This window comes from Dioscorea cayenensis, chromosome 8, assembly GCF_009730915.1.
Source record: "Dioscorea cayenensis subsp. rotundata cultivar TDr96_F1 chromosome 8, TDr96_F1_v2_PseudoChromosome.rev07_lg8_w22 25.fasta, whole genome shotgun sequence".
Classification (NCBI taxonomy): Eukaryota; Viridiplantae; Streptophyta; class Magnoliopsida; order Dioscoreales; family Dioscoreaceae; genus Dioscorea; species Dioscorea cayenensis.
Genome location: NC_052478.1, coordinates 8,453,000 through 8,466,924, shown reverse-complemented (window position 1 = coordinate 8,466,924; position 13,925 = coordinate 8,453,000).

Genomic DNA, 13,925 nt, shown 5'->3' with positions numbered 1-13,925 from the left:
CAAATGAAGACTCATTCAAAGATAGTTCCATGAGCTTTGCTAATAAACCCTTTTATTTATTTATTTATTTGAAAAATTGGATAAATCACAAATTTATTGTAAAAAAAATAAAATACAAAGACCGCAACAAAAAAACACCAACAGAACAAAAGCCGGTCACCAGAGATGAGTATGGGAGAACCTGGCAAAAAAAAACTAAAACAGACAGAAAGCGGAACAAAAGAAAAAAAATCAGTGACAGCCAAACATCCAAGAGACTGGAAGCAAGGGACCGAAGCAAAGAGAAGCATCAGAAACTAGAGAGGCGCCGGGAAAGGAGGTAAGTCTAGCTCAATAGCAAAATCTGGCGGTTCGGAGAGCCTGGAACTCGGATCTTTTTCTTTTTTTTTTAAATTTATGTGCGTCATATAAAAAAATATTTAATGAAATTCATGCATTTTCTTCATGCTTCTTGAGATATGCTTATGTGGAAGCCCATCATATGAATGATCCAAATTGATCTCTTTATCTAAATGTTATGTGTGTAGATATGTACTTAATTAGAACAAAGAGACTAAAATGAATAAGTATGAATTGATGTTTTAAATTTTATTATTTTATAAATAATCTGCTTGTAATATTGAAAAATACCACATATTCTTATGGCACATGGATAACAAAAATATTCATTTTGATGACTTGAAGCAATATGACGGAAATAGTTTTCATTGTCTATATATTCCATGAAATTATAATTAGTGATTATTATCCAAACAAGATTGTATTAAAATTTTCCTACCAAACCATGCACAAAGTAGGTATTTCTAACTAATATTGATCTCATTTTATTAATTATGAAATGTTGAAAAATGTATTCTTTCTTTTTTTTCCTTAATATAAAATATAGTGGAAATTACCAAAAAAACCCCTAAATTTGCAATATTGCCAAAAACACCTCCTTAATTTAAAAAACCCTAAAAACTCCTTCCTTTTAAACTCAATGCTTTCCAAACCCCTAACCCATGTAACGGTGGTTAACGGAGTTATTTTAAAATTTTATGGACGAAATTGCCCTTGCATGGGAAGTCGTGGCACTGCAACCATTTCGGCGGTTTGAGAGGAAGTGGGGGGTTTTTCTTAGGGTAACCCCAAGAGACGACTTTACTGGAGCTGTATACTTCTTTATTCTCAACTCAGCTTTTCCCTTTCCGAAGTTGTCTCTACCGGCACATCCTCTGTAATTTCAGCTTTTCCCTTTCCACTGATGTCTTGAAGGAGAAGTCCGGCGCAAGTATTCGGCATTTCATCAGTTTGCAATCTAAAGTATTGATTATGGTTTTATGTTAACTATTCTGTTACAAAGAAAGATTTTTCGGTTTTGTTTTGTGGTTTTGTTTTTATTGGAAGATATTGAAGTCTGCAGGGGGATTTCTCGGCTGGGGTTTTGTTAGTCTGCAAAGAGATTTCTCGGCTAGGGTTTTGTTTTGTTTTACATTTTCGTCTGTGTACACGATCGAAATAGTTTTTCGATTGTTATGATTTGTGTAATGTTTATAATATACATTTCCCCTTTCATTTGATATGGTTGCAGTTTTACAAATGAGGTTTACATTTAAAAAATGAGAGGTTACCGTTTAAATATTGTTGTCTCTGTTTAAGTATTGTTGTCTCTGTTTAATAAACTAGGTCTCTGTTTAACAAGTGATATCTCTGTTTAAGAATTGAGAGGTTACCGTTTAAAACCTTATATTTCAGCTTAAAAATTTGTGAATACTGCTGAATATGTTGTTATTGTCGCAGGCTTGTGATTATGGCGGTCAACCTAGTTAATGGACGATGCTACTTGATACCGCTAGTGGAGACCTTGGCTGAATTGAAAGTTCACATGACCCCTCGACACTGGGACACCATCCGAAGGACACCGTTTGTAGCATTTACTGAGCTGGAAGCTGTATTCCAAGAGAGGGCCCTTCTTGATTCTCTATTGCAAAGGTATGATGGCCGCACCAATAAAATCAGGATCGGGGAAAGCCTGCTGAGTTTCAGGCCTGAAGATGTGGCCCTTGTTCTTGGTATGCGTTGCGATGGAGACGCAGTCGTGTTTCAGAAGAAGAAAACACGCTCAGCTTTCGAGGAGAGGTATTTATCAAAAACCTACGAGAGACACAGAGACTCCATCAAGAGCACTCTTGAGCAACTTGTTGGACAGAGGAGAGAAGAAGAAAATTTTGCCAAACTCCTGATGGTGTACCTCATGGGTACAATCCTCTTTCCAAATATCTCATGCTCGGTTCCGAACTAGATCGTTGATTATGTCGATGATCTACCTGGCATGGGGCGATACGTATGGGCGCAGGCGACGCACAAGTGGCTTATAGAGGACATTCCACAAGCGGCCGCTCGAGTGCAAGCTAGATGCGCGTGGAAGAAGACCAATACAGGGTATATTAAGGGTTGCTTGGTCGCGCTGAACATCTGGTTTTACGAGCTGACCGGAACCAGAAAGAAAGTCCATTTTGGCAAGACCCCAAGGATGCTGTGCTACGGCGAAAGTAGTTACCGGAAGCAAGCAACGATAGAAACCAGTTTGTCATCTCTCCAAGGAAAAGAGGTAATAAATCATGAACAATGTGTTTAACAGCAGCAATTAATGTTTACATATAGTATTTAGCGTTTAACAGTGTTTATTTTCCGTTTAAAAATATTCTTGGGAGTTTAAACATTTTGTTTTCCGTTTAAAAATATGCGATAACGTTTAAATATATAAGTTAAATGTTTAAATATATTTGTTATTGTTTAAACTGAATGATTTCGCTGAGATTGTTTGGTTTACATATGTTAGTTTCCTGAGCTGGTCCCGGCGAATGCTGATGAAGTTATATTTGTTCGGGGTAACCGCCGGGTGGATGCTATTGCTCCGGAACTACTTAATCGAAGGCAAGATGAGAGGCCAACCTCTTTCGTGCACGCTCGACGTCGTTCTCCTACTTCCAGCCCAACGCGCGCACTCATTCCTCAACGCCGGAGAAGCCCTTCCCTACCCCGCCCGATTGCAACACCCCCTCGACCACGACAATGACAGTCCCCCCGATTGCCTCACCCCACGACCTTGGCAGGCCCCCGACGGTACTAGGCGACGATGTCACTGCAACTCTTCTACAGGCGTGCCAGATATTGATGACCGAGTTCCCTCGGCTTGTCGCTCGGGTTGAGGCATTGGAAGGACAGTCACAATTTGACGACGATGACTGCATCGGGATGGTCATTCCAAGACGACCACAGTTGAAAAGACTTACAAAAAAGTGGAAAACAATAATGCCTCTATCTCCATCACCGGCTGACGATGAAACAACAGCAGCACCATTGGCGGCTGATGTTGTTATTGAGTCGGTCGTCTTTGATGACATGGCCGTCACGGTGGAGAAGATCGTAGATGATGTTGTCATTGCCGCGGTTGATAAGATCGTTGACTCTATTATCAACGAAATCGCCGTCACGGTGGAACCGGCGGCCAGCTGTGCGACATCGAAGGTGGACACTATCCCCGTCACGGTGGAACCAGCTAGGGGTGTGTCTCCCGTTGATGTTGTTGCCGTGGGCGCGGCTGAGAAGATTGTTGACTCTGTTGTTGACGAAATCATGGCGATGGTGGAACTAGCGGCCGATAGTGCCGCATCGAAGGCAGACACAATCCCACAATAACAAGAAGCATGTAAGGATATGTCTCTGGCTGATCTTGTCGTCGTGCCCGCATCGAAGGATGATGCTGCTGGTGCTGAACACTGACAACCGTCAACAATAGTGTCACATGATGATCCCAAAACAACTGTTGATGAGGGACAAGGGAACGCCACCGAACAAGCAAGGAGAGATATGATCCTTGCCAACCAACAATATGAAAAAGTTCGGAAAGACTTTATTCCGAAGAAGAAAAAATACGTTGGGCAATCGCGCCTCAACAAATTCGAGCAGGAGTTGATAAGGATCTTCCTCAACTGCTTTATGGACAAGTAAGTTTGAAGTTTTTATGTTATTGTTTAAATTTGTATGTTAACATTTAATTTATATACTTACCGTTTAAATTTGTATAATATTGTTTAAATATTTGCGATATAGTTTAAATATTTACAATGTCATTTAATAATATTGGTTACCATTTAAACGCAGGACTGTCGTGTGGATGAATGATTCTCTCAGCACCACACGGGCCAGACTATTCACGCTGCTTAAAGGGAAGGAGATGGTCTCAGACGATGTAATGGACGCTTTCATATGCATAATACAAAAGTCGCTGAGCAGAGTACCATATCCTTATAAGAAGCACGCCTCCATCACACGACCACTGGCTCTGTTTATGTCAAAGCAGGATGACGTGTCTAATACGACTTTCGCTATGATCGGAGATGCCGCGCGCAAGCTGCATGATGTTGACATTGTCATCCTCCCAATAATCATGAATGACCACTTCCATGTCGTCGTCCTTGACAATAACAAACAAGAATACAGGCATTATTCTTCATGCGAAAGTGTGGAGTACGACAAAGACGTGTTAGCAATGGTAAGTTCTTTGCTAAATAGAGTTTGACTAATAGTGTTTGCTAAATAGACGGTGACCACAAACCACTAGTCCACGATATGAAAACCCTATGACAAAAAAGAGGAAGTGTCGACTGCGCCGTCTATATCATGCGGTTTATCGAGCAATTACTCAACAATGAAAAGCTACGGCTACCGCAAACGGACGTCCCTTATCTGAGATTAAAGTATGTTGCCTGCATACTTAAAGAAGGGAGGGCATCCAGCATCACTGAGAAAGGGGGGTCTTCGACTGCGGGGAAATAGAATTGCCATTATCTTGTTTGTTTTCAAATGTAATTCGATGATGTCGTTATAAATTTAAATTCAATTCATTATTTTCGAAGAACATTACAAATTATTTTTCAATGTAAATTTACTAGTCTGTATACTTATGTACTTGACTTTCTTTGTTTAACTTTCAATTTTATTGTTTAAATAAATGTTTACATTTAAAATAAAGTAGTCTCTGTTTAAACAAACAACGTAGGATAATATGTTAAAATAAAGTAGTCTCTGTTTAAGCAAACACAGTCTCTATTTAAATATATGTGTTACCTGTTAAAATAAGAGTTTCTCTGTTTAAATATCAAAAGTTAGGACACAATTAAGTTTGTTTCTTTTTAAAAATTTGTTTATTTACAATGCCTAGTCGGCGACAGTTTCATTGCAAGATCTGCAATTGTGACCGGAGCCGTGGCAGCGGCTGCAATGTAACTCGCGGACCTCAAACACTTGCGACTCTATCCTCTTTCGTCTAGGACGCCCAGGTTGCCTTCTCGTCATAGGCGGTCACAGACGCAGTTCATGATTTCCGTCCGTAGGCTTGTCATCATCGGGTATGGGGAATATAGCTTTCTTATACGCCAGTTTGTAATTGTCGACAGTGAAGTAGCCGCTAATAAATCGATTAACGTTGGTGTCTATCTGCAATATTGCAGCGCAAGCGTGTTTGCACAGGATACCATAAACTTGCCATCTGCGACATGAGCATGTTCTGATGGCAAGATCTATAGAGTTGTTACACTGATCAATCACTTCATAACGATCGTCAACACAACGACCTACATGAAGATTTCGGCTATCCTCAACAATTATCTCTACCTTCGAATGTATGTCCGGGCATAAGTAGGTCTCCCATTTGTTCGCTTGCTCACGACGGTTGCATAACATCCGCATCAACTTGAACCTGTACAACGTAAAACATGAACACTTAAACAAGGTTAAGCAAAGACATTGATAGTTAAACAGAAACACATTTTGTTAAACAGTAGGATAATAAGTTAAACGATGAGGTATATATTTAAACACAGAAAATAATATTTGTACATTTATGAAATGTGTCAAAGGATAAGACCAATTCTTAAGTGTAAATGAGCATTCGAATACCTTATGGAGTCGACCATTTTCGTCACCGGTAAATGCCGAGCTTCTTTGATCCAAGCATTGAACGACTCCGCGACATTTGAATACATCTCACCTCAACGTTCACCTCTGAACAGATAATTCGACCAATGTGCCATATCTGATTTATTAATCAACCAGTGATGGGCTTCGAGTGATGTGGCCCACGCAATACGAAAGTATATAGACCAACACTCCTCCCTCAATGCCTTCCCAAGTCTGACGTTGGCTTTCATAAAATTAGCCTCTAAGTGTCAAAGACAGTATGCATGTGGGGAAGAAGGGAAAACTCTCGCAATAGCATTTACAAGGCCCTTGGACTTGTCCGACACGAATGTAATTATCTCATAATAATCTCCTTCCTCGTATAAAGCATCACCTAACTTGGCTATGAACTAAGTCCAATTGGCATCGGTCTCGTTGTCGACAATACCGAAGGCGACGTGGAAAAACCCATTATTTCCATCTTTGCCTGTAGCACCCAGTAGAGTACCCCGATACTTTCCAAGGAGGTGGGTACTATCGAGAAACAGCAGCGGCCTGCAAGCCCTCTTGAATCCCACAATACACGCTTTGAAAGAAAAGAATGCACGTTTAAAACGCTCACCGTCTCTTTCCACAATCGCAATGCTACCGGGGTTTATCTCAACCACCTTATCCACGTACCAAAGCAACAAATTGTAGCTGGAGATGTCGCTACCGTCGAGGACCACCCGGGCATCCTCTTTTCCCAACCAAGCCTGCTTGTATGGAATGTGGACACCATGTTCCCGCAACATGTCCTTCTGAATGGCGATGGCTTTATACAAGGGCCGGTCCTTGAGCTTCTGAATCACTTGTGCGCTTATCCATTTTTTGGATGCTTTCGGATGTGAGACCGATCCTATTCCACCAACGCAAGTGTGTGACAGGTTGATTGTCTTGATTCTGAAAGTATTTTTATTATATTCTTTTGATGCATGAAGCCGCCATTGACAACCAACGGCAGCGCATTCCACAGTCACCCGGTGTTTTTTGTTCTTTATGAATTTGAAGTCAAAATTCCGTTTGATTTCAAAATTTCGAAGTGCATCCCTGAAATGTTCAACGCCTTCAAAACGTTGTCCGATATCCAACAACAACACTTCAGAATGATCTAACGAGGAAGGAAGGCATCCCACACCGTCAGGGTCGCCATGGGGTTGACCGGGAGCGCTCGCAGAATTTGAATTCCTGCCAACACTTCAGTTTAAACGAAAAAGATGAGTATTTTAAGCAGAGACATAATGTGTTTAAATGATAACTTCAAAATTTAACCGTTAATTCAAATATTTAAATACTGACAAATAAATTAAACGAAGAAGATAAAGTTTAAATGTAAACGCATTATATTTACACAGAGACTGTCAAAGTTAAACTCTAATGAACTTATACAACTAGATAAACATAAAAAAGAAGAATCTTACAACGAGAAAAACTCATTTTCAGTAGGATTCGACAATGGGACATCGTCTGTCTCGACAACAAGATCGACGACAGGGTATTTGAAGATGGTGTGCACGTGATACTTCCGCTGGAAGTCAACATCATTTTCTATTGGACAAACCGTTTTATATCCATCCGGTGTGATAAACTTTACCCTGACACGAGAAACATCGAGACCCCATCGCTCACATATCTCAGTTAACACCGACTCCCAAGAAGTCAGCGCCGTGAATATTAGCATTCTTCCCTCCCCGTTGTAGAGCAATACCACAAAAACTCTCCATAATATAATGGCAGAACTCGAATCGAACAAACCAAAGGAGGAGAAGAAGAAGAAGAAGAATAAGAAGATGAAGAAGAAGAAGAAGAAGAAGATGTAAAGAGCCTTCTAAACTTTGTTTCACAAAAAGCATGCAGAAAGACAAACAAAAAAAGTGCACAATTGTATGCATAAAGGTCAGACATGATGTGATTGGGCAGTATTTTTCCCTCCATCGCAAGGGCAAAAAAGGAATTTCATAACATGGACCCACTTGAAGTAACCGACAAGGGGTAATCCTGAGAGACAATCATTACTGGTGACAGTTATACTTTTTTTTCTCTTTCCGCCTCTTCTGGTTTTCTTTTCGGCTGGGCATCCTTGTGTCGAAGTTCTTCTTCGCTTTCCACCATTATCTCGAAGAAGTATTCTGCATTTCATCAGTTTGCAGTGTGTTTATGGTTTTTTTTCAAACTGATGGAACGATATATGGCCGCTCGACTGCAAGCGACGCACAAGTGGCTGATGGAGGACGTCCCACAAGCGGCCGCTCGACTGCAAGCGAGATGCGCCGGGAAGAAAGCAAGCGACGATAGAAGCCATATTGTCATCGCTCGAAGGAAAGGAGGCAATAAATCTTGAGTCTCTGTTTAAACTTCAAACTTTTATGTTAAAAACATGTCATTTAGTGTTTAAAGTATCGGTTCAATGTTTAACTATTTTGTCTATAGTTTAAACACATATGTAAACCGTTTAAATTTTTTCATTTAACTATTTAAAAATATATGTTATTGTTTAAATTGAATGCGCCCTCTACGCCTAATGACACCCCTACAACCGACTGCAACATCCGCTTTATTTACGACACTGATACCGTGTAAATAACATTGTACCTCATTTAATTATAGCTGATGTTGTTTAAATATCATTTTCATTGTTTGATTTCTATGTTTACCTGTTTAAACAAAATTGTCTCACTGTTTAAATATCATTGTTTTTGGTTTAAATACCGTTGTCATTGTTTAAATAATAAGCATTTTCGTTTAACTTTTTGTTTATTTACAATGCCGTTTTTGTTTCTCAAAATGTTTAAGTACAACGTTAAGATAGAATGTCTCTGTTTAAATATCAAAAGTACTCAAATAAGTTTGTTTCATTTAAAATATTTAAACATTTACAATGCCTACTCAGACGTCTTGCACTTGCGACTCGATTCTCTTTCGTCTATTAAAAACGACGAACATGAAGATTTCGGCTTTCCTCAACAAGTATCTCTACCTTCGAATGTATGTCTAGGCATAAGTAGGTCTCTCATTTGTTCGCTTGCTCACGGCGGTTCCATAACATGCGCATCAACTTGAACTTGTACAACGTAGAACACGAACAATTAAACAAGGTAAAACAAAGACAATGATATTTAAATAGAAGAAATTATATTTAAACTGTAATATTAGAAGTTAAATGAAGAGTGAGACAGTTAAACGTAGACAATGATGTTTGCACAGTAAAGAAAAGCTTTTAAAGGACAAGAACAATTCTCAAGTGATCAACATCAACTCCTTCTTAAAGGATGACTCATGGTCATCCTCCTCTGGAGAATCCTCCACAATCAAGCAATAAGTGAAAACTTTCTTTTCTTGCTCAAGTCGAAATGGCCGCTTAATTGCTTGCCCGTCATCCTCCGCTGGAGAATCCTCCGCATTCAGGCAATTACGCAAGTATTCTGACTTGGGCAAGAAAAGATAGTTTAACTTGTTGTGTGATTGCGGCTAATTGATTCTCCAGAAGAGGATGATCATGAGACATCCTTTAAGATAGAGTTGATCTCAAAAATGTGGTCTGACTGAATGAATATCCTAGACACATGAAGAAGAAACTCATCAGAGAAGAAGTAGAGGAGGAGAAGGAGGAGGAGGAGGGGATGTCCAGGGGAAGGGGTCTTCCTTCTCATTTATGGTGTGAAGTCCACGAGCCGGTTGACACTTTAGATCCGAGGAAAAAAAAAAGGGAAACGCACGGGGGACAGAGCTTGACTGATAACGAGGAAGGGGTCTTCCGATATTTATGTTAAATTTTAGAAAATTTAATGGCGTCATTAATTCTTGTGCACGGGATACCATAAACACACCATCTGCCACCTGCTAACACTTCAGTTTAAATGAAAAGATCAATATTTTAAGCAGATACGTAAAATGTTTAAATGATAAAGTAAAAAGTTAAACGTTAACACAAATATTTAAACATAGACAAAAGAAATTAAACGGAGAAGACAATGTTTAAATTTAAACGTAATATATTTAAACATATACTTGCACAGTTAAACAATAATTAACTTATACAACTAGATAAACATAAAAGAGAAGAACTTTACAACGAAAGGAACTCGTTTTCAGTAGGATTCGACAATGGCACATCGTCTATCTCGACAACAAGATCGAGTACAGCGCATTTGAAGATGAAGTACACGTGACACATCCGCTGGAAGTCAACCTCGTTTTCTATTGGACAAACCGTTTTATATCCATCGGGTGTAATAAACTTCACCCTGACAAGGGAAACATCGAGACCCCATCGCTCACATATCTCAGCTAACTCCGATCCCTAAGAAGTCGGCGCCGTGAACATTAGCACTCGAATAGAAGAAATTCTCACCTTATCAGGAAACCGGCAAAATTCAAATCAAACAAACCAAATGAGGAAAAGAAGAAGAAGAAGAAGAAGAAGAAGAAGAAGAAGAAGAAGAAGATGTGATGAGCCTTCTAAACTTTGTTTGACAAAAAGCAAACAGAAAGGTAAAAAAAATGCAAAATTGTATGTATAAAGGTTGGACATGATGTGATTGGGCTGTTTTTTCCCCACCATTTTCAAGGGCAAAAATGAAATTTCATAACATGGACCCATTTGAAGTTAACGGTAGGGGGTAAAAGGGAACTTAAACAATAACGGAAGGGTTGTCCGGAGTTTGCCAAAGTTGGAGGGGCTGTTTAGGAATATTTGAAATTCACTAGGGGTAAACAATAATTTTCCCTAAAATATAATATGCAAAAGGGACGATGATATGAAATTTTCATTTGTATTGTATAATTAATAGTTGACTCAAGTCTTCTCAAAAGTCTTCCATATATACAATTCCACAAATGAAGTCTTTATTATTTGTACTTTTTCTAAGCCAAGTCCAATATTCATATTAAAATATGAGAATGAAATCTCAATATGGGCCATTTAAAGTGTTTGTGGCTGCTACTTGAGGTCTAGTCAGCTGACATCATGTAACAATTAAAAGACTTTTCAATGGATGTTATAATTGGGGACCAATTCAGATGTGGGCTCCCTTTGATAATTATGTAGAGCTTAGGATTTTCACAGATAAGATTTTGAAAAATCCTTGAACAATCTGTGCATGCCACAAGATTTCTCTTTTATCATAAAAGGTTGTACAAGAGGATAACATACAATAAATTCTAATGGAAATGCCTTCATCTCCAAATTCTATAGTATTACATTTGCTATAAAGTTTTTTAGTTTATAAAGTGCATCTTTGTCTTTCACTACAAAAAGACTATTAATTACCAATAAAATTTATCATGACAAAATTGTTAGGGAATAACAAGAAGTGACTAGATAAAAAAAACTAAAAAAATTACCAGAGGATTACATTAGGAAATATATTAGGAATTTACTTGATTTTTTTAAAAAAATATAAATTATATCTATCAAACCATTCATATTCGTTTATTTGCTTAATTTAGTTTTATTTCTCTTATAAAAGTTGAACCCATGACCTCTCTAACCAATTGAGTTGCAATTAATTGTTAGTAACTTGTTGGGAATATATATATAATTGTTGGATGTCGGCATTACATAAACACTACTTTCCGATTCACTGAGAACAATCACATGGATATAAAATTGTTAGAGCTACTAGTTTGTCTGACTCACTCTTAAGTAACGTTTGGATGGATGTAATTCTAAATGCAGTGGATTTCTAGTCATAATGTAACTGGAAATACTTGGTTTTCAAAATACAGTGCAGTCAAATCTTGTGTTTGGTTGGATGTAACTGGAATTACTGTATTATAAGTGTATGCATATATTTGTGTATATGCATATATATATATACATATATGTATATGAGTATATATATCTATATAAATATATGTGTATGTGTACATACATATATGTATATGAGTATATATCTGTATAAGTATATGTATATGTGTGTATCTGTGCATATATGCATATATATACATACATGTATATGTGTATTTGTATATGTAAACATACTATGTATATGTATATCTATAGAGTGTATATATACATATGTATATATGTAAAAATACCTACGTATGTTTATATATTTATGTATGTATGTGTATATATATGCATATGTGTATGTGTATATATTTCTATATATATGTATGTATGTATGTATGTATGTATGTATGTATGTATGTATGTACATTGGTTTTGAACTCTTAGGATTTAGTTTTACGGTCATTTTGATCGTAAAACAAAATCTCTCAATGATGGGATTTCAAAAACACATGAAAAATGAAATACCTCAAAACAAACAACTGAGTTTAAAAAATAAGGAATTTGGAGTTACATGTAACTCCAAATCCCTTGAAACAAACACCATGCTTTGCTTGTTTGGAGGTTTGGGAAGGTTTTATAAAGTATGGTAAGGTATGGTAAATGAGGTTGTAAACCATACTTTGCTTGGGACAAAGGTAGAGTAAATGAAGGTTTTTGAACCATGTTGTGCTTGGTTTGAAGGTAAGGTAAAGTAAAGTTATATATTAAAATTATTAAAAAAACCCTTTGAATGTTAAAATATCTACATATCAAACATAAATTTTTATAGTACATTTTTTTATTACAATTAAGTTATAATAAATTGTAAAACTTTTCAAATACAAATTCTCGATAAAAACCAAATTTCACATTAAAAAAAAATTCGAACAATTTACACAATGAACATAGTCTAATGAAGACCAAAGTTCACATAAAAAAACAAAGAATTTAAACAATTTATACAATTAACATAGTGTTATCCAATTAACATAGTCTTAGCTTGGAGTGAGTTAAAATATAAGGCATGTACGTAATTGTTAAAAGTGTAAAAAGGCATTTTAGTCAAGTGAAAATATAAAACCCTCCCACCCACCCACCCCCCCCCAATTTGGAAAGTTGAGAAGTGGGGGTAAAATGGAGGTTCTCAAACCTCCATTTTACCCCCATAAACCATACCATGTAAAAAACCTTAGATCCAAGCAAGGTTTAATCTAAAACCATGCAAAACCTCCAAACAAGCTTTAGTTTTCTTCCTTCTTTCTCACCACTATCTTGCCCCATGCAAAAAAATAAATAACAAAGAAAGTAGAGTATTGCAAATGAAATTCTACAACAATTATAATATTAAAAAAACCTTAAATAGGAGAGTAGAAAAAACTTTAAGCCAAGAAAAAAAGTGCATAAAACAAAATATATCAAAGAAGAAGAAGAAAAAAATGAGAGAAGAAAGAAAGAAAGAAAAAAAGAAATAGGGGGAACTTTGGTAGTATAGAAATTAGAAACTTAATTTAATCTGCAATGCAATGATTATGGAGGATTATCAGTAAAGGGACTTGTTGCTCACTACAAATGTTAGAAGATTTTATACATGTCGAGATAACTCTATGCTATTTCTCCTTATTTTTTATTAGCAGGAGGATTTAATGTAAGGATTAAAAAAGATATAAGATACGCATTCACTTAATTGAGATCCAAAAATTAGAAGTCTCACAAAACCCTAAGAATCATAATCTATGAAGAATCAAGAGAATAAATATTTAAAGATGCGGAAGCGTACCTAATTCCATAACCAAGGATCTCTAATGACTTATGACTTTCCAATTCTCTACGTTTTTCGAGTCCGGAAGATTCTCGTTCTCTTTGATGGGGATGGAGAAAACTCTCTGGAAATTCACGTATGAATTGGGGACCACGACCTTTTAGTATCCTTTTAATTGCACATTATTCAATTTGGCCCCTCATCAAATTGAAAATTATATCTGGTCACTACACATAAATCCCATAATAATTATACTTCTAACCCCATTAATTACTTAATTTGATCACTTCAATTGGGCTTAAATAAAAATAGAAAACACACATTTAATTTACATGTGTGACCCTATTAAATTGAAAATTTCTAACAATCTCCCACTGGGCCACATATATAAATTTAAATGTGCTAAACTTT